The sequence below is a fragment of the Balaenoptera borealis genome, assembly GCF_965194805.1.
Source record: "Balaenoptera borealis genome assembly, chromosome: 15".
Classification (NCBI taxonomy): domain Eukaryota; kingdom Metazoa; phylum Chordata; class Mammalia; order Artiodactyla; family Balaenopteridae; genus Balaenoptera; species Balaenoptera borealis.
In genome coordinates, this window is record NC_138871.1 from 6,835,985 (window position 1) to 6,855,629 (window position 19,645).

The 19,645-nt window shown below is 42.6% G+C and overlaps 1 protein-coding gene and 1 long non-coding RNA gene across 5 annotated transcripts in view; one reads left to right on the forward strand and one right to left on the reverse strand.

Annotated features, from left to right (window-relative positions):
* The window catches only part of LOC309611591, a 249,290-nt gene extending 247,450 nt beyond the window's left edge, over window positions 1-1,840 (reverse strand). Inside the window, exon 1 of the long non-coding RNA XR_014234614.1 lies at window positions 1,145-1,840. This is a non-coding gene — a long non-coding RNA (uncharacterized lncRNA). The remainder of the gene's footprint in view (window positions 1-1,144) is intronic.
* The window catches only part of AFF3 (ALF transcription elongation factor 3), a 561,375-nt gene that overhangs the window by 124,691 nt on the left and 417,039 nt on the right, over window positions 1-19,645 (forward strand). The gene's annotated exons all lie outside the window — the stretch shown is intronic.

Genomic DNA, 19,645 nt, shown 5'->3' on the forward strand with positions numbered 1-19,645 from the left:
GCCTTTGCATCATTTTATGCTCAACAAGAGACCTCACTGTTGCGGGGGCAGTGACGGCAAATCATTTTCCTTTTTCATTGGTCAGAGAGACAAAAGGTGGTCAGACCTGGTAGAGGCAGGTTTTAGATAAATGTCCCAGCGCCCTGGCAGTGAAGGCGAGCAGGTTGTCTTTGGATCAGGGCTGCGATTACTCCTGCTTTTAGCCGAGTGCCTTTCATCACTGCAATTAGTTTCTTGTCTGCGAGTGTTTCAATACAGAATCAGTGGTTGTCATGCAGTCAGTGTCAGAATCTCTCAACACCGTGCTCACTTTTGTGCTTGAGTACACTTATTGACGCGCACACAGGTGTTAAATTAGATTGGTTTCAAGGCATTGTACCAAGTCGCCAGGCACCAACTAATCCTCCTCTTGCTAAGGTTTCTGAAGTCTGGGTTACAGGAAGATGAGGAATCATCAGACAGTGTTAATCAAACAGGAATTTTAAAGATTCACTTAATTTTAAAAATTTCCATCACATTTCACCTAAGAGGGGGAAAAAAAAACAACCTTTGGTAGAAAGTAGGCATTTAGATAACACGTATACATTTTACATGACAATGCACTTGACTTTCATTTACCTCTGTCGTATTAACATAATTTGTACATATTCAACATCTAAACTCCCTTAAGCCCCAGCTTAGAAAACCACAGGTGAAATTGTTCTTCAGGAGTTACGTTTAAATGCAAATTAGAAAGGCAGCCTCAGAAATTCATGAGCCTTTCTGCTCCCTGGGGCCTCTCGGTGCTCTGGCTCCTGGCTCAGTAGGGCTTGTCTTTCTGAAATGGCTCATTAAGGCCTGCATTCCAGAAGAGGAAGCTCCCCTGCCACCGACACCAACCCCCCCCACAACACCCCCCCCACAACCCCCCCCCCCTGCCACAAGCAGGCCACAGCAAAGGGGGGCCAGCTCAAGAGCCAAAGGGCAAGGTAATTAAAACAATAGCTGCAGAGACAGACTGGGAATAGAAGACCTGTACCTGTAGCAATAGTTTTCCATTAAAGGTCTCATTTCTTAAAAAAATTTTTATTTATTATTTTTTTGGCTGCGTTGGGTCTTCATTGCTGTGCACGGGCTTTCTCTAGTTGCAGCGAGCAGGGGCTACTCTTCGTTGCGGTGTGCGGGCTTCTCATTGCGGTGGCTTCTCTTGTTGCGGAGCACGGGCTCTAGGCACGCGGGCTTCAGTAATTGCAACACACAGGCTCAGTAGTTGTGGCACGTGGGCTTAGTTGCTCCACGGCATGTGGGATCTTCCTGGACCAGGGATCAAACCTGTGTCTTCTGCATTGGCAGGTGGATTCTTAACCACTGCGCCACCAGGGAAGTCCAAAGGTGTCACTTTTTAAAAAACTCCACCTAGATAGGGGAAAACATTGAGGATTAGAGTTAGGCAATTAGGGCTGAGACAGTGCGGTTTTGTACACCCACTTCCAAACAGTGAGAGTTATTTTGAGGGACCCGAATGTGTGATTCTCATTCTGTGCAGCGCAGGCTTGGGGTATCAAACTTAGCAGATATGTGGGTCCATTTTAAGTGATCTTTCCCCCTCTGTGCATAAAATTGAATAAGAGAAAACCCTCTGTCCTAGGTGTTAGTCTGAATCTATGGGTAAAAATTATTCAGGAACTCTTCTGAATTGACGTAGGTCATGGGAAAGTGAGGCCAGGAGAACGACGAGCTCATTGGCTCCCATTTTCCACCTTGCTTAAAGCAGTTTCAATAGACACAGGCCCTGAGGGCGTATGTTTCCCCCTCCTCTTATCAAATCTTAACAAACAGGTATTTTTCTGGTGGGCAGGTGGGCTGCTCTGTGGCTGCGTGTGCGCCATGATCACGCACAGGTCAGCAAGAGCCAAGTGCTAGCAGCGAACGCTAAGAAGAACAACCATGTCTACAGTGAACACTCTGTACAGAGCTGCTAAGGCTCATGGGAGTGTAAGTGTTTGGAAATTATACAGGGTCTTCAGGAAGAAAATGAAAGGGATCATGTGTTGTTTTAGGGTCCATTTCTGATCGGGTTAAGTGTGTCAAAAAGAGTGCTTTTCCACGAAATGAAATCACCAGAAAAGAGCTCATGTGTCCGTATGTACTTAACCCTTTCTTTTTTTGGGGGGGGGGTCCTCATTGTGTGGCTTGCGGGATCTTAGTTCCCCTACCAGGGATCGAACCCGCATCCCCTGCAGTGGGAGCATGACATCTTAACCACTGGACCACCAGGGAAGTCCCTGTACTTAACCCTTAATAGGTGTGGAGGCATTGCTTTGTTATGAAGATGCCAGGCTTCACAAAGGAATGAAGAAGCAATGCAGTATTTCTCCTGAGCAGAAGTGAAGACAGAGCTAAGGCTGAAAGGTGGCCTCCACCTCGGGGAGCTGGGGGAGGGTGGTGAGAAGGAGTTGGGAACACACCCTTGCCCGCTGGCCTCCACTGACTGCCTCCTTCAGGTCCCCAACCACATGCACTTACTCTGCATTCTTTCCAGCCTGTTAGGAATTCTTCCTTTCACTTCTCAGGGTCTGCAGTTACCGTCATCACTTTCCGGTTCATTGCCCGCCTCCTCAGTCTATTAAGGACCCTGTCTGTCTTGTTTACTGCCCTATCGCGGGCTCCTATAGCAGGGCCTCGCATCCGGAAAGACCCCCTAACTAGTCGTTGAGTTAATGAAAATACCATCCATCATGAAAAGAAAGTTAACCAGAATATTCCATGAAACTTGCCTGGTGTCCCTGTTCGTCTTTATCTGAGCCCCCTTCCCCCACGTGATTTCTATGAAATGATAGGAAAGGACTTGGCCTGAGGCTTCCCTGTCTCCAGAATTAACCAACTATAGCAGCTATGGATGTAAACCTTCTCTTGGACCTGCTCCTGCCCAGATCTTCTTGCTGAACAGATCTTATGGCCTCCCTGAGGCCTCTAGGAACTGAGGAAGGACACTTGGGTGACTGGGAAGCCAGCCCGTGTCTCCTGAGCCTGGCACACTCCTGTGGCCTTTGCACTAGACCCTCACTGGCCCCTGCTCCAGGGTTGGAGATCTGTGCTGGTTGATATCCAGTATTAGAGTTCCATGCTGTCAGTGCACAGTGGATTTATGAGAACCACTGTCCTCTGGCAGATGGTCAGCTGGCCCTAAACAGGAAGATTTCTGCGCCCCCTGGGAAAGACATTGGCTTGAAGTGGACATGACTTGTTTCACCTGCTAATGGATCTAGGATTCTTCTGTCTTTACAATGCATAGACATGTCAGATTTTTTTGGTTTTCCTGCTCATGATTTAGACACTGGAAATCATCCAAATTGTTTTTTTTTTTTTCCACCATAAAGTTTTGTTAACTGGGCCTTAAGATATGTTTCCAGATCAATCATACTGAGCTGAAACCTCCAACTAATACACTGACTTTTGTTGCTCATTTTTTGGTTTGGCCCTGGGCCTGGCTTCCCAGTGTAGGGCTGGATGATGAGTTATTATTGAAACCGAAATGGCCTTCATTTCAGTATGATTTTGTGATCATATTACCCTGCTTAGAGTTTTCAGCACAAGATGGGTCCAGCACCACGTGCTCGGTCACCAGTGGACTCCGCAGTGTGGGTTACACAAAATAAATTTCAGACATTTTTTTTTTTTTAATGTATGTATATTTTCACGGAGCTTTCAGCCTCGAGGGGAGACATGGCCTTTACATTTAGGAGTGGTGGGTTGTGGTTTTGGATTCGTTGGAGATAATTGTGATTGGAGAGAAAAGGTTAGGTAGTGGAGGGATTGAAAGTCAGCCGGAAGAGTTTGGATATTTTCCTGAGCAGCATGGGGACCATTATCAGTATAGGAAATGGGAAGAAATATTGTGGGAGTTAAACCTTAGGGAGGTTATTGTGGGGGCATCAGAATGGAAGGAGGGGGAGAAAGGGGGAGTGTTAATTAGGAAACTGTTGCAGGAAGCAAGTGCTAGAGGATGCAGGTCTGGGCTGAGAGGGTGAGAAGGAGGGACATGGATGGGAAGAATGAAGCTGCGAGATGCCTCGAAGGGGAGCTGCAGGACCTAGAGATGCACCTGGAGATGCGGTGAAGGGAGGACCCAGGAGAGAAGGGGTTGATCCTGTGACTTAACAACAGAAAGGGCTGCTTAGAGCAGTGGGGGAGGTAGGAGAATTGATAGGACGCTACTTTAGGGATTTATAGCATCCTGTCAGTGTAAAAACCATTGGACCATTGCAACAACCCCCGGGACCAGGCAGGAAAGATATTTTGTCTCTCCTGTTGTCGATGTAGATGTTCAGAAAGCTTAGACCATGCAAGGCACATGGGTAATAAAAGTGGAGATGCTGGCACGGAGCCTCAGTTCTCTGGGACCTGGTCCAGAATGTGATAAATTCTCATCTGAAGATGTTGAATTTGAGTTCATGGCAGAAAATCCAAGTGGAATTCTGAGAAAGCATTTGGAGATGTCAGGGTGGTGCTTGAGACAGAAGTCTGAGAAATGATAATTCAATCGATGAAACAGTAATTGAGTCTCTCGGGGAAGGAGATTTAGAGAAAGAAGAGTTGAAGGCTCAGAAGTCAGCCTTGGGAACCCTGCATCGTTCGGGCGCAGCCGACGACCCTGAAGGGAATAGCTGGAGGAGCCCGAGAAGAAGCATGTGGAGTGTCTTGGAGGTGGAGGAAGGGTAGCGTGTCAGGAGGGTGAGGGGAGGGACAGGGGTCACCAGTGTAGATGCCTTGAGAGGCTAGGAAGAGGGCTCATTTCCGTGGCAGAAGAAGGTCCTTGTTGACTTTTGTGAGAGTAGTAAACATAGGAAGATAGTTTGGTAAGAAGCTAAGCCAGGTGGTGAAAGGTTTCAAAGTGAGTGGATGGGCGATGATGAAATAGAGATTTTGATTCTAAGCCAGGTTTAGTTATGAAGAATGGCGAGGGGGGGTAGTTTCTAGAAAAGCAACAGGATCAGTCAGTGGGTTTTCAGGCTGTAGAAGACTGCTGTTGGAAGGGGAGAGGAGGAAGTGTTGGCGGAGGAGAGAGTCAAGGTGACGGACAGGAGACAAGGAGGAATGCTCTCTGGGTCACAGGTGGAGGGTTACTTGAGAGAAGGTGGAAACCCTTCTTCCTTCAGGACTGCGAGAAGGTGACTGCAGAGGATTGTCAGTTAAGAGTAAATGCCCCAGAGAAAATCTATGGACACATCTTTTCATGTCTGTGCCTTTGCCACTTTTTTCCTTTTCAGCCCTTATTGAAAATGTCTTTACCTCTCATAGAGAAGAGGCACCATTTATAGGCTATTAGGTAGTAATGTGTTTCTTCTCGGTCCAAAGGGCAGTACAAAAACTGAGAGCGAGGTAGATAGTACCTGTGAATGTTCTGTATTTCTTGGGAGGAAAATGTTATATAAATGTATAGTGCTATTGTGATAATTCTGTGTAAAATTTCAAAGGTCCCAATTATAAAAGATGACAACAAATAGATATTCAGGCTTAAAAATACTAACGTTATTTTATTTGGTAGGGATTTATTAATTTTTAAACATGATCTAGGTGACCTGGTAGAAATGGTACGGATTTTTCAGGTTTAGAGTTTAAGCTGGACCCTCCCCCATAAAAGGTGGAGCTGTCCAAACGTGGATCTTTCCACCAAGTAGTATATTTCGTTCAAGGTAGACTGAGGTAACTAGTCACCAAAAGAGAAAATGGATGTCAGTACCACGTGTGAGCGTGTTGAAGGGAGTGGAGTGACCCCGTGGCCTGACCTCCCTGGGGAGTCTGGAGGGGAGATGCCACCTGCACGCCTGAGGAGCCCATCTTCTCACCTTTGTACCTGAGGAGTGCCAGCTCCTGACCTCCGTACCCCAGCAAAGGGGAGAGCAGAAATCAGAAAGCTGCCACCGCACTTCCTTCCTTCTGTGGGCCTCAGGAAGACAGCAAGTTTACTCCGTCTAACTCCAGACCCTGTGTCACCTCCCTTTTGCTTCATTTTTACCTCATCTCACGTATGACCCTACGTCTATGCGTCTCTTCTTTTGCAATAGCGCAGTGCTAAATTCTGGTACATAATTAAGAGGATATTGCATCAGCTGCCTTAGGAGTGGGCAACAAAGAGGTAAAGGGAAGTAAAGTTGAAAAAGGAAGGGTAATGGGAAATGGTACAAACTCTCCAGCCTACCAGAAGCTAGCGGAGCTTCCCATGGGTATTTATGACAAACCAAACCTCCTCTAGGCCTCTTGTCTCTCACTGCTCACTCCACGTTTTACCCATCACTCAGATACGTTGAGGGCATTCCCACCTCTTGTTTCTCGATGTCACCGCATGCTAAATCATGCCAGGCCCATGGAAGCCGTCACATCTCCAAGTTGTACCAAAGCAGAAATGTCAACTAAATTATCTTTAATGAAATCATTTGCTTTTTTTAATCATAGAGTCAACCAAAGGGGGAAAAAAAAGATTCACTTTAATTGCAGGCACTTGGAATGCCCAGCCTGGGGTTAAATATCCTTTCATCTTGCATGATTGTGAGAGACAGAGCAGGCATTCTTAATTCCGTAAATGCTTATGGTTTGGGGATAATTAAATTGGGTTAGAAAAGCAAAATGAAGGAAATCCGTGGTTGAAAGGAAAATGGAATCTCCATCAGTTAAGGGAAAAAGGAGGTTTTAAAAACGGATGGAAATGAAGTTGATTGCTTGCCAAGTTTCACGCGCAAGACACTGAAACTTAGGAGGGAAGAAGAAATCGTGATCAAACCAAGGTTATGTAGGCACAAAGGAAGGAAGACTTAGTTCTTATTGGGGGGATCAGGATGGGGGCTTCTCAGCTGAGTGGGCCTTGAGAAGATGATGAGGGCAAGGACATGTGAAGTTAAGGGAATACGAGGGAAATTCACAGATGCAAAGTGCAGGCACATAGTGTTGTGTTCAGGGAACACGGAATGATCTACTGTGTTTTGGACTTCATTCCTTAGAAAATGGTGAGATACTGAAGCAGCATTTGAATGTATCAAGCTCTGTTATAAGGGACAGAGTCCTGCGTCTGTGAGGGACAGATTGTATAATCAAATACAGAAGTCAACGGGACCAGTTAGAAAAGGATTGCAATAGTCCAGGCGCACACCGGTGATGGCTTGAACTAGGCAGTGTCATCGAATGGAATGTGGAGGAATAATCCAGAGAGATCCAGTTTGCCGATTTCTGCATTGTAGACACTCCCACCGAAGCTGATTTGGGCCTACCAGGATGGTGTCACTCACTATGTGGAGTTGAGAAGAGGGGTACCAATCAGAGCACGAGCCGGTTGGAGCCGGCTTCAGCACACTGCTGTGTCCAGTGGGTTGTGGAGAAGGATACTAGGTCCGGTTTGGAATGGTTCAAATGTCATGCATCAGCGGGCCATCCATGTGGAAAGAGTCTCGCAGGCATTGGAAACTTATAGCTGGCACTCAGGAGAAAGGGCAGGGGAGGGATGGAGATTGAAGTCAACAGCATCACAGGGGGAGGAAGGGAGGATTTATGGAAGCGGACTTAGAACTGAACCCAGGGGACACCTGTGTGTAAGGGGTGAGATGTGGAAAAAAATAAACGGAAGTGAAGGACTGGGAAAGAGAAAGTAGGGGTGGGGGCGGAGGGGGGGAGAATCAGGAGACGACAGCATAGCGGCATCCGAGACAGCAAAGGGTCCAAGCAGCAGAATGATGTCATCAGGAGGGTAGGATGTTTTGACTCCAATTTATGAACATAACATTTTAATCAGAATCAGCCCAGCATGAATTAATTTTCATGAAGTTCCTGAGGGAACATCATTAAGGCAATTTAATTCCTTCCCATAATCAATTTTCCATAGAGCGCTGTTAATCTGTTTCCAATTTTTCTCATTTTCATATTTATCTTAATGAAATTATTTAAATCAGGATCAATGATTTTCCTCATAAATAACATTATAAAGATTTATCAATAACTTTAAAAAAATCTCGATTGAATTTTACTGATGATATCCTTTGTCGCTTATTTTCTTCTGAGGCCATGATTTCTGAGTCCAGTTTCCCTGGATCTTTTTTTTTTTTTTTTTCCATTAATAACAGATGATCTGTTAAGCAGTATTTCATCAGTATAAATTTTAGTCTCTGGCCATTATAGCCGTGTATGTTTTACTTTGTCTTTAAATACAAACCCAGTAAGCCCATCTAAAAAAGCTGCTTTCTCTTACCAGTTCACCTGGGCCCAGGGCCTTAGGAGACCAGGTGGAAGCCTAATGGAGAAAGATGAAGTGGTTTGGAAAGGTCTTTGTTTAGTCTTCCATATCATAAACGCAATAGAGGTAATTAATAAAAGTCTTAAAGTCTGATATTGGCAGATAGTGATTTCATTGCCTCTAGTATTATAACAGTTGTAAAATCTTAAATCATAGTGCTTTAAAATAATCAAAAACACCAAATTATTTCACTTGCTAGTCAAAACAATGATAAAAATCTCACGTATATTTCTGTTTGCCATGTGACAAGTGTGTTAATATAGTCAAAGAACAAAGCGCTGTATCGAATTTGGTTTTGTTGGCAGAAGGATGACTAGTAAGTTCAAAAAGATCAGACTGGACCCCAAGACAAACAGAGGGAATGACCATGGCTGTGAAAGTCAACCCAGCTTCTAAGAGGCTGTTCGTGGTTGGTGCCATTTCAGTGTGAAGTTACCACAGCCCATGGGCTGCGTCTTGGGCGCAGAAAGCTGATTGTGCCACCAGACTCTTAAGCCTGCACTCACATAAAGTAAACGAACAAGACGTGTGAAACTAGAATGTCAGTTTAGTCACTAAAGTGGGAAAAGGACTACAGATTTGGGAAGGAATATAGGATTGAGATCTGGCTGGCTTAGAAGAAAAAAAGCAAAACGTAGACGTGTGTGTGCAACAATAACTTCCAGCTAGTTGTCATCAAATACAGGTTTACTGTGGATCTCTAAATATTGTGATTTATCTGCCATGCACCCTAGGAAGGAGAATAGGACTGGAATAGTTGAAGTCCAATAAGTACAATTCTGCTTCCATCCCAATGGTGTGAATGCCTTACTGACAAGGATATTAGTGATAGATTTGACCAAGGCTGCTTCTTCCCTGGAAAGGGCTGGGATGGTCACTTCAACCACGCTCCTGAGCCATATGGCATTTCTTTAGGTAGATAGCTTCAGTCAGATTCTAGTCTAGTCTTGTAGGTCTAGCATTCCTAGTAATTTTTTGAAAATGTATTTTTCTGTTTCATCTTGCATTCACTTTGTGTCATTAATGGAAGTTGAAGTCTCAAAGGACAATCTCCAACCCTAGTTTTGGAGGAATCTATCCCCTAAGAACCAACAACCACGGCACTCAGTCTTCCGTAATAATGGGATCACTTAGAGATGAATGATTGAGTTGAATTACATTCAGCACCCACAGAAGTTTTAATTACACATTTTATTTTGAGATCATTGTAGATTCACATGCAGTTTTCAGAAATAATACAGAAAGACCCCATGTACCCTTCACCTATTGCCTCCAGGTGGTAACATCTTGCAACACTGGTAAAATATCACAGGCAGGATATTGACATTGGCACAGTCAAGATCAGAGGAATTCCATCCACCACAAAGATCCTTCATGTTGGTCTTGCATCCCAGAAATAAAGCCCACTTGGTCATGGTGCTTAATGCTTTTTATACACTGCTAGATTTGATTTGCTGAAATTTTATTGAGGTTTTTTGTATCTAATACTTGAGATCTTTCCTCTTTTCTAATGTAGGCATTTTAGTACTATAAATTTCCCTCTCAGCACTGCCTTAGCTGCATGCCCTGTCTCTTGATATGTTATATTTTCATATACATTCAGTTCTGTGGATTTGTTATTTCCTTTAAGATTTCTTTGACCCATGAATTGTTGAGAACTATGTTGTGTAATTTCCAAGGGTTTGGAGATTATCCTCTTGTCTTTTTGTTACTGATTTCTAGTATGATTTCATTATGGTCTGTGTATGTTTTCAGTTCTCTTAAATTGGTTGAGGTTTGTTTTATGGCAAAGGAAATGCTCTACCTTGATGAATATTCCATGGGCATGAAAAAAAGTGAGTTCTGCTGTCACTGAGTGGAGTTTTCTATATATGTCAATGAGATCTGTGTTGTTCATTTCTTCCAAATTCTTCTTGATGTTCTGTTTAGTAGTTCTAACTATTGCTGGAAGTGGGGTGTTTAAATTCTCAGCTGCAGTTGTGTTTTCATCTGTTTCTCCTTTTAGCTCAATCAGTTTTTGTTTCATGCATTTTGAGATTGTTTGTTGCATATACTTTCCGGATTGTTATGCCTTCCCAGTAGAGTGTTTGTTTTATAGTTATATAACATTTCTCTTTGTTTCTGGTTTTTTATCCTTTGTCTTATGTCTGCCTTATTTGATGTTTAATATAGTCACTTCTGCCCTTTTTTTCTTGATTGATGTTTGTATGGTATATCTTTTTCCATCCTCTTATTTCAGTTTACCTATGGTGTTGTATATGAAGTTTTTTGTAGAGAGCACATTGTTAGCTCATGTTACTTTATCCACTCTGACAATCTCTTTTAATTGGTTTATTTAGACTATTTACATTTAAGTAATTGTTGACACATTTGGGCTTAAGTCTTCCGTTTTATTATTTGCTTTCTGATTTGTTTTCTCTGACTGTTTCTCTGTTTCTCTTATCTTTTCTGTGGGTTATGTGAAGAATTTTTAAGGTATTCTCTGTTGATTTATTTATAATTTTTTTGGAGTATACCTCTTCGTATAGTTTTCTTTGTGATAGCTCTAGGTATTACAATACACATACAAAACTTATAGTCTACCAGTGTCAATAAACTACCGGCATCAGTGGTACACCATTTTGATGGAAATGTAGAAACCATGCTACATTTGGGTATCTTTGGCCTTCCTGCTCTTTAAATATTGAGTTGGCCAAAAAGGTCTTTTGGGTTTTTCTGTAATATCTTACGGAAAAACCTGAACGAACTTTTTGGCCAACCCTAAATATAGTTTCAGGTATTTCCTCTATATGTGTCTCACACCATGACAGATGGTGTAATAATTTTTGCTTCAACCATTAATTTTGCCCATTCTGAGGTTCTTTTTTTTCTGAAGTTCCGAACTTTCTTCTTTTGTTTCCTTCTCTGTTTAGAGAACTTCCTTAAGCCATTTTTTAAAAATTAATTTTTATTGGAGTATAGTTACTTTACAATGTTGTGTTAGGTTCTGCTGTACAACAAAGTGAATCAGCTATACGTATAGATATACCTTAAGCCATTTTTAAGGGTAGATTTACTGGCACAGATTTCTTAGTTTTCCTTCATTTGAGAATGTTTTTATTTCCCCTTTCATTTCTGAAGGATATTGTCACCAGATATGGAATTCATAGTTGACAGTTTTTTCTTCCAATATTTGAAAAATGTTGTGCTTTTTCCTCCTGGTCACCAAGGTTTCAGATGAGAAATCTATTTTCATATGAATTATTATTCCCTTATAAATAGGGTACCCTTTTCCTCTGTGCACTTTCAAGAGTTTGTCTTTGTCTTTAGTTTTCAGAAATTTAATTATGATGTGTCTTGTGGATTTCTTTGATTTCATCTTATTTAGAATTCTCTCAGTTTCTTGAATCTGCGAGCTATATCTTTTACCAAATTCAAAAAGTTTTCAGCCATTATTTTTTAATACTTTTTAAAATCCATATTCTTCCCTCACCTTCTGGCATTCTGATGTTAAAGAATATGAGGTCTTTTGTTATGGCTCTCAGGTCTGTGAGGCTGTGTTCATTTTTGTTTCAGCCTATTTTCTCTCTGTTGTTCATATTGAGTAAATTCTATTCATATGTCTTCAAGTTCCTTGATTTTATCCTCTGTCAACCCCACTTGACTATTGAGCTTATTCAGTGAGTTTATATCCAAAAAAGTATTTTATTATACAATTTCATTTTTATAACTTTTTTATAACTTTTAATTTTTTGTTGAGATTTTGTTTTTCATTTATCTCAAGAGATTTTATTGCATGTTTATAAGATTGTTGAAGCAGTTTCTTGATAACTGCTCTAAAGTCCTTGTCAGATACTTCTAGCATCTGATCATCTCAGTGTTGGCCTCAGTTGATTTTTCTCATTCAACTTGTGCTTTTCCTGGTTCTTAGTATGATGGGTAATTTAAAAATTTTATCCTGGACATTCTGATTATTGTATTAAGAGTCTCTTTTTTTGAGGTTTAGCACCCAGGCTACTTTTGTGGACTGTGTTACAAGGACATTTGATGTTCCGAGCCTTTGCAGTGCTATTTTGGTCAGCTTGGTTTATCTTGCTCCCTGGTGCTCCTTGAGGAGAAGGAAGGAGTTTCTCCAGGCTGGGTCCCCTGATGCCTTTAGGTTGGGGAAGGGAGTATCTGGCCCGTGGGGAGGACAGGGATGGAGAATGTTTCCCTGGTCAGGTGCTCATTGTGGTGGATTCCCCCTTTCATGGTGTGTCTGGGTAAGGAGGGCAGTCTCAGGCCTGGCAGGTAGAACACTTCTCCTGGCCAGTTTTTGTGGGTGGGGCATGTGATCCATTCCCCCTTACCAGTTCTGCGTTATCTGGTGTTGTAGGTTAAGACTCTTATTCAATTTGCAAAAGGAATGAGTCTACCTGGGCGGCCTTCTGTTCGTATGGGTTGTGAGTTAGGAAACACCAGGTCTGGGACACCTTCTTCTGTTCAGTCCTAAGATGCTGTCAGTCTGTGGACTGTGGGACCTAGGATCCCAGCCAATTCACCTTACCCTGGACACCATTTAGACGTTTCCTTTGGCTGCCCTTTGTGTTATTTTCAGGGTTCATTGCTGTGCTTAGCAGGAACAGGGAGAAATGAGTTGACACCATCCCTGTTCAGAACTGAGGTCCACAGGTTAGTCCACACAAATGTCTGAGACCCAGTTTGAATAGTCTGTGAAAAACCCAGAGACATATAATCCACCTAAGCTCTGTGCATCAAATGGACTGGCCAGTTGGGAATAAAGAACTAAAGAAAATGGCAAAAGTGAAACCACAGATGTCTCAAAGCAAGACATGATTAATTGCCAAGTGAGTGATATGGACCAGAAACCCTGGGGGCTCCGAGGTGGGGAAGATAAATATATCTCCTGATCTGATCTGAACAGTTAATAACCATGGTTGTTCAGTGGTCACGATGCCCATAGGATATGATCTTCCGATGAAAGAGGTTTCTAGCTGGTAATGTGAAAACAGCAGCTAGAAAGTAACATCTTAATACAAGACACCTCCCCCTGGAATCATCCAGTCCCTGCTTTACCGTATACTGAGGGAGTGGGAAGCAGGGCAGGGAGAGGTCAGTGGGAGATGGGCAATGGGGAAAACTTCGGGAGAATGGCTTTTATAATGCCTGCACGTGGTGACCAGAACCCTGAAGGCAGTGATTGAAAGGCTCAAAAGGTGTCTGGCTGACTCAGTGGGATCTGCAGTTTTGAGAAAACAGGTAGCAAGCCCACCATGTGCTGCACAGGCATGTGACGGTGGGGAAAGCCAGAAGCACAGGGCTGTGTGAAAGTAGGTCATGGGCTTGGCAGCTATTATCAGTGCAGCTCAGAGCACACAGCACGGCGTGATGGTGGCTGGCAGAAGGTGGAGGCCAGATCCCGAGTTAGCCTATCCGAGTGCTCAGGGGGGCACCTGGAAGGCCCACCGCTTTGATGTGTGCTGCTGCTGGTACCTACTCCACTTTGGAACCTGCCGGTGTCCCTTCCCCAGGTGCTCCAAGCACCTGGTCCTGTTTGCAGGGTCCCCGGACTAGGTAGGGTGTAGGCACAAAGGGGAGAGGAGAGAGATAAGGAAGAGATTTAAAAAAATAATTTGACGTAGATGGCAAGCCTGATTTTTTTTTTTTTTTAAATAAAAGATTTGCAATATGAAGCTCAGTGCTTGATAGAAGGAAAAATATTGGGGGGGGGTTATTATAAGGGTGATAACATTTAGCATATTGTTAATAAAGTGCCACATTCCAGTAGGATATCTCTGAGTTAGTCCGTATGGTGCTAAGGGTTTTTTTCAGTAAACATAAAAAATGATTGTAAATAGTGATATTAGATGCCACATTAGAATGACCTTGTAGTTACCTTGTACTAGTTAAGAACGTGTGAAAATATATATGGTCAGCAATTTCTAGTTGAGTCTGAAAATCACAGCTGAGAAATCTGCACTATTATTATTGTTGTTGTTTATATGCAGTTAAACATTTAAACGTGGGTCCTGGGGGGAATGATCACTCTGGTGTCCATCAAGGAAAGAAAAGGATTTGCCCTTTTAAAGCCTGCATGTTCACGTTTCATTTAGTGCAAAATCTGGGTTGTGCCACTCCATTGGTATCATGGATAATTTTAAGAAGCAAATAAACAACTAAACGCATAATTTTATTTTGGCTTACTCTGCATAAGTTTAAGATCTGTTTACTTTATTCAACAATAAACTGTTAATCACAAACCATGTGCCAGGGACTGTTCCAGTGAACAAAGCACACAAGAACCCCTGGCCGTGTTTGTTCCATCTACGTCCTTGGAAAATATCTGTGGTCTTGTGATGGGGTGTGGACGCGATGAGGTGTGGGAGGGAGAGGCCATGAACTCTGTGTGTCGACAGGAGGCTAATACGGAATTTAGGAATTTAAAACGGGGCCCATAGTATAAGCATGTGTTCAACAAGAGTGGGCTGTGTTGGCAAACAGAAAGGGGAAAAAATCTAGGACTGATTTTAGGAGGAAAAATACCAATGAGCTCATTTGTCTTTATCCTGGACACTATTTTTAAAAACATAATTTCATTTTTCTGTTCAATTCAGCAATCCACTATTGAGTATTTACAAAGTGCTGGGCTAAAAAGTATTACCTAGAACCGAGGGGTTGTGAGGAAGAATGTTTGTTCTCCATTTTCCTAACTCTCAAATAAGAATATTTTTGTAATGTGATTAAAAATTCTCTTTAAATACAAATATGCCTGGGAAATATGTATTTACACATCAATCTTCCATTACTTTCCTCATCATACTATATTTTCGAGGCAAAAATGGACTCTTCCCTCCACCCTCATACATTTTATTCTCCACGTCAACCTTTGTTCGTCCTATTCCTGATAATGTCCTTATTTCTTACCTTCTTCTGAGAAAAATTGGGCTGTCAGCTTCATCCATCCCTCCAAAACATCCTCTAGTGAAACACCATCTTTCCCCCCTACAAGGGCACTTGGTGCCTCCTCACACCTGCCTTGTGTTGTTACTAGTTATTTGTAACCTCCCCGACCTGCGTTGGATTGCAAGTCCCTGTCCCAGAGGACAGAGACTGTTTCTGACCAGTATTCATGTGTTCCTCCCAGGATCATCCACATGGAAGTTCCTCAGTAAATATTTATTGAATTGTATCGTAGAGCAAACCTTCAAATATTTTGAAGATAATTATTCTGTTCCACCAATTTTCCAGGCTCTCCATCTGCAGTTGTTCTTAAGACTCGTTTCCAAAGCCTTTGCCTTTCTGTTTGCTCTTGTTTGGATATTGTCCTTATAGCGTGTCTAGAACTGAAAACTGTTCTTCCTGTGGCCAAGTACAGCGTGACAACCAATTTCCTCTTTCTGGGGGAAGAAACCACCCACCAGTCTGAGAGGCATCTTGCTTTAATTATCGTGGGCAAATCAAGTCAACCAGGAATTCTTTGAGCGCCTTATGGCCGTGAACCACGCTCCTGGGCCTGTGGCCAGGCCAGCCCAGGTCTGCGTCTAACCTGCTGCCATTCACCTTTGGAAGGCTCACCCGCCTCCCTTGCTTTAGACATTGAGAATACAGCAAACAGAGCATCACAGCCCGTTGTTTCCATACACTGAGCGGACTTTCCTCTGAAACAGATTGAATGTGCACTTCATCTTCCAGGAATCTTAAGAGTTTGCTTCTTTTTTGCTCCGTACGTATGCTTCCTCTGAAAGACCTCTCGGACCTGGAGGATCCAGTCCATCCTGCTAACACTCCATCCTTGGAGACAGTGTTGCCTTGTGAACACATGGTTGGGGCCGACAACCAGGAAGCTGGTGTTTCTGCGACCCTGGGCTGTATCTTTTGCACTCTGTAAAGAAACACTGGCTCACTTCTGTTTTCTCCTCTCTCCCTCCTTCCACATCCCACACACATACATAAATGAATTTTCTGATGTGACAGGCTGCGGAGATACATTTAAGGGAACTGTCACGCTGGATTGTTGTCCTTTGATTTTCATCTCTTTCTGCCGGCCACTCGGAGGTGCTTAGCACGACTCCCTTCCTGTAAAGGAGGGACACATTTAAAAAATAACTCTGGAGTGCCCTCCCGGATTCTTAGAAGTCAACCTTTAATTAAGTAAGGTATCAAGCAGGTCTCTACCCAGTGATGCTGGGACGCATACGAACACACGCACGCACACACACACACACACACACGGACCGTGAACCTGAGGGGGCTGTGCAGTTCGTGCATTGGAGACCCCTGTTCAGATCTCTCGGGCAAGGGAAGGCGTGTTGTCTTTTGGTCCCAGGGCTCGAACACGGGGCCTGGTATTAACGAGCACCACGCTGAGCCCTTTCTGCTGAACTTTCCGTAAGTTGTAACTTTGGTGGGTAGGTGCTTACAATATTTTGCTTTATGCTTAAGCTACTTTTACGTTGTGGTTCTTAGGGCACGGAGCTCCTCTTTCCTCTTCATTCAAAGGCAACAGGCGGTGAATTATCATATAATATCAATGAGTTCCTTATTTCCTATTCTACTTTCTGTTCCTCTGTCAGAAAGTCCTTGCGGAGATTGCCGATCACCACACTCCGGGTATAATCTATCACCTATTGTTCTGTGCTGCTGAAGTGTTGTGTCATGAATAGGGATGGATAGTGGGCACAAGTGCTCCTGAAATTTCTTTAGTGGCATAATAATGAGTGGTCAAAATTAGGCATCTTTAAGGACTGTTGCCAAATCATTTCAGTTTATTTTCATGTAAAAACAAGGCATTGCAGGAGAGGGATAACTTTTTGTGTTCATGTAAAAACAGGTCCTCAAACCATAACTTGCTTATGAAAACTAGATGCAGTCTCCATGTCAATCAGCTTAAGCTAAACTCTGCAGCAGTAACAAACAACCCCCGGTTGAGTGGCTTCCGATACAGTGGTTTACATTCCAGGTCTGTCGTGGTTCCATTTCAGTTTTGCTTCAGGAAACGTTCATTCCCGGGCTCCAGCTTCTTCTTAACATTAGTGCAGGAGGGCCCTGGCGCTTGCTAACGCTGTCTTCCTGGTCTTCCTGCTCTGGCCCTGGCCTCACACTCAGCGCTTCTCTCAATAGACACACATCAGTCAATTCTTCCTTTAATGAAGGGGTCCCCAGCCCCCCCCCCCGCCCCGGGCCGCACAGCAGGAGGTGAGCGGCGGGTGAGTGAGCGAAGCCTCATCTACCGCTCCCCATCCTTCCCTCGCACCCTGGCCCCCCGTCCGTGGAAAAATTGTCTTCCACAAAACCAATCCCTGGTGCCAAAAAGGTTGGGGACCGCTGCTTTAGTGTCCCTGTAGTATTACCTTCACTTGTGCCAAGGGTATCTTTGGACTAAAACAGTATATATTTTAAAAGCATCTTTTGTGCCCCCCCCCAAAAAAAAACAAAGTATATGAAGAGGAAAAATTAAATGCAATTGGATTCTTAAAGGCTGTTTTATGTATACATACATACGCATATAGAATTCTCAAATTTGCTGTGTCTATTTTTACTAAAACCATCTTCATTTTTGAGTGGTTACAAAATCTGTCAGTATAAAAACATTTGAAATCCTAGCCTCCCCCACCATCCCCTGCAATAGTGTAGAGAAGTTTATGTTTACAGCTGCCTATATATAGGGAGAATTCTCTGGACTCTCTGAATATGCTGTAAAAAAGACCAAAAAGGGGCATCTTTATACCCTTTTAAAAACTGAATGCTTCCCACAAGGACACTGGAATGGTTTTATGAAATTCTGTCCTACTTCCTTAAATAATAAAGAAACAAATGTATAAAAAAGTTAGCATGATAATCGTTAGTAAAAATATATTCTTCTGCCAGTCTTCCTTCAGAATATTGTTTTTGCATTAAAATTTAATTTTTTCTTAATATTAAACTAGGCTCAGCCTTGGCTCTCAGAGCAGTAGACATTTCTAATGAGGGCAGAAGTCTGTCTTGGGGGCACCAGAAATATGACAAGTGCAGCAGAGTCCTAACTGTGTCAAAATTCATTTCTACTTGTTTATAACACACATCTTTGCATTTATGGCAGTGTTTCCTATTAACATGGTCCAACATCATAAGTATTTTTTGGAGGCAATTCTCAATGAAAATGTCTTGAATTCACAGTAGTAAAGTGTCACAGAAGAAACTTAACAGCTTTCTATAACTTTAATAACTTTCTAATTGCTGCCTTGAAGTAATTATGTCTAGAGGACAGAATACTGTATATATTTTATTATCCATCAGTTTCTTTTTTAATGGGAGTTCTGTGCTTTGTACAAGTCAATTATTTTTTGATAGTTTCTGTAATTAATGTTTAATTATATTTTATCATCCTCACTTTACTATATCACCTTGGTGATAATCAAAGCATTTCTAAACACTGTAGTTCCTTAGAGTGTTTTATGTGTGTATACTATTACCTTGTTAACATGTCCAAAAGTTTTAGGAGGTATTTATCTAGATAGAGATAGATAGATAGATATCTCACCATTTACTAGAAAATACTTGAAATCCATCTTCTCTATACTTACAAATTGGAAAAGCCCTAAAATGTGAATAAAGATAGGAAAAAAACCTTAAGCAATACCTTCTGTGTGTAATTGTCAGAATGGCAAATTGTTAATTAAGTAGGTTTTCTTTTTTTTTTTTGGTACCACGGGATTTTAATTTCCCTGCATTTATATAATGCTAAATGTATATGAAAAGATGTCACTCACCCTCTGTCAGAAGGACTTTTTCTTTGAGGGTTTTGGTTTGTGTGCAATAGAGGTAAAGAATCTGTATCACTTCATCACTCCATTCATGCACATTCACAAAAAGTCCCTGGAATTAATATACAAGGCAAGTTAAGCCATGACCTTGGGCGTGCAGTCAAACCCACAAGACACAGTCTGGGTTCTTACAAATTGTTTGTTACATCTCTCTGACGTCCCTGTTGGTCATGTGGGTGAGAGCTGCATCTCTCCCGCTGTGGACCATTTTCAGAGGCAGCCAGGATCGTGGGAGCAGGCGCTGCGGGAGAGATGCCGACTCCTTACTTGGGTCCTTCCCACGCCGTTCTGTCCCCCTCTCTCGCGTGCATTCATCTCACTGTGTTGGTTCTGCAGTTGTTACCATCCCTCACTTTGTCTCTCACTTTCACAATTTCCTGCCTATTTGCAACAACTGGCATTCCTCCTCCCTTCCATATGAAACACAGCCCCAGAAAGGGTATTATAAAATAACTTTCTCAGTTCACTGGTTAGCCACTTCTGTACAGGATGGAATAGTACATTTTGGTGAAGTTGAGAAGTTACAGCTATTCCTGATCCTCAGTCTTCGAAGGTTTGTAGTTTGGACGTGGAAGGATTTAAAATGAACCACAGTGTGTTTTTA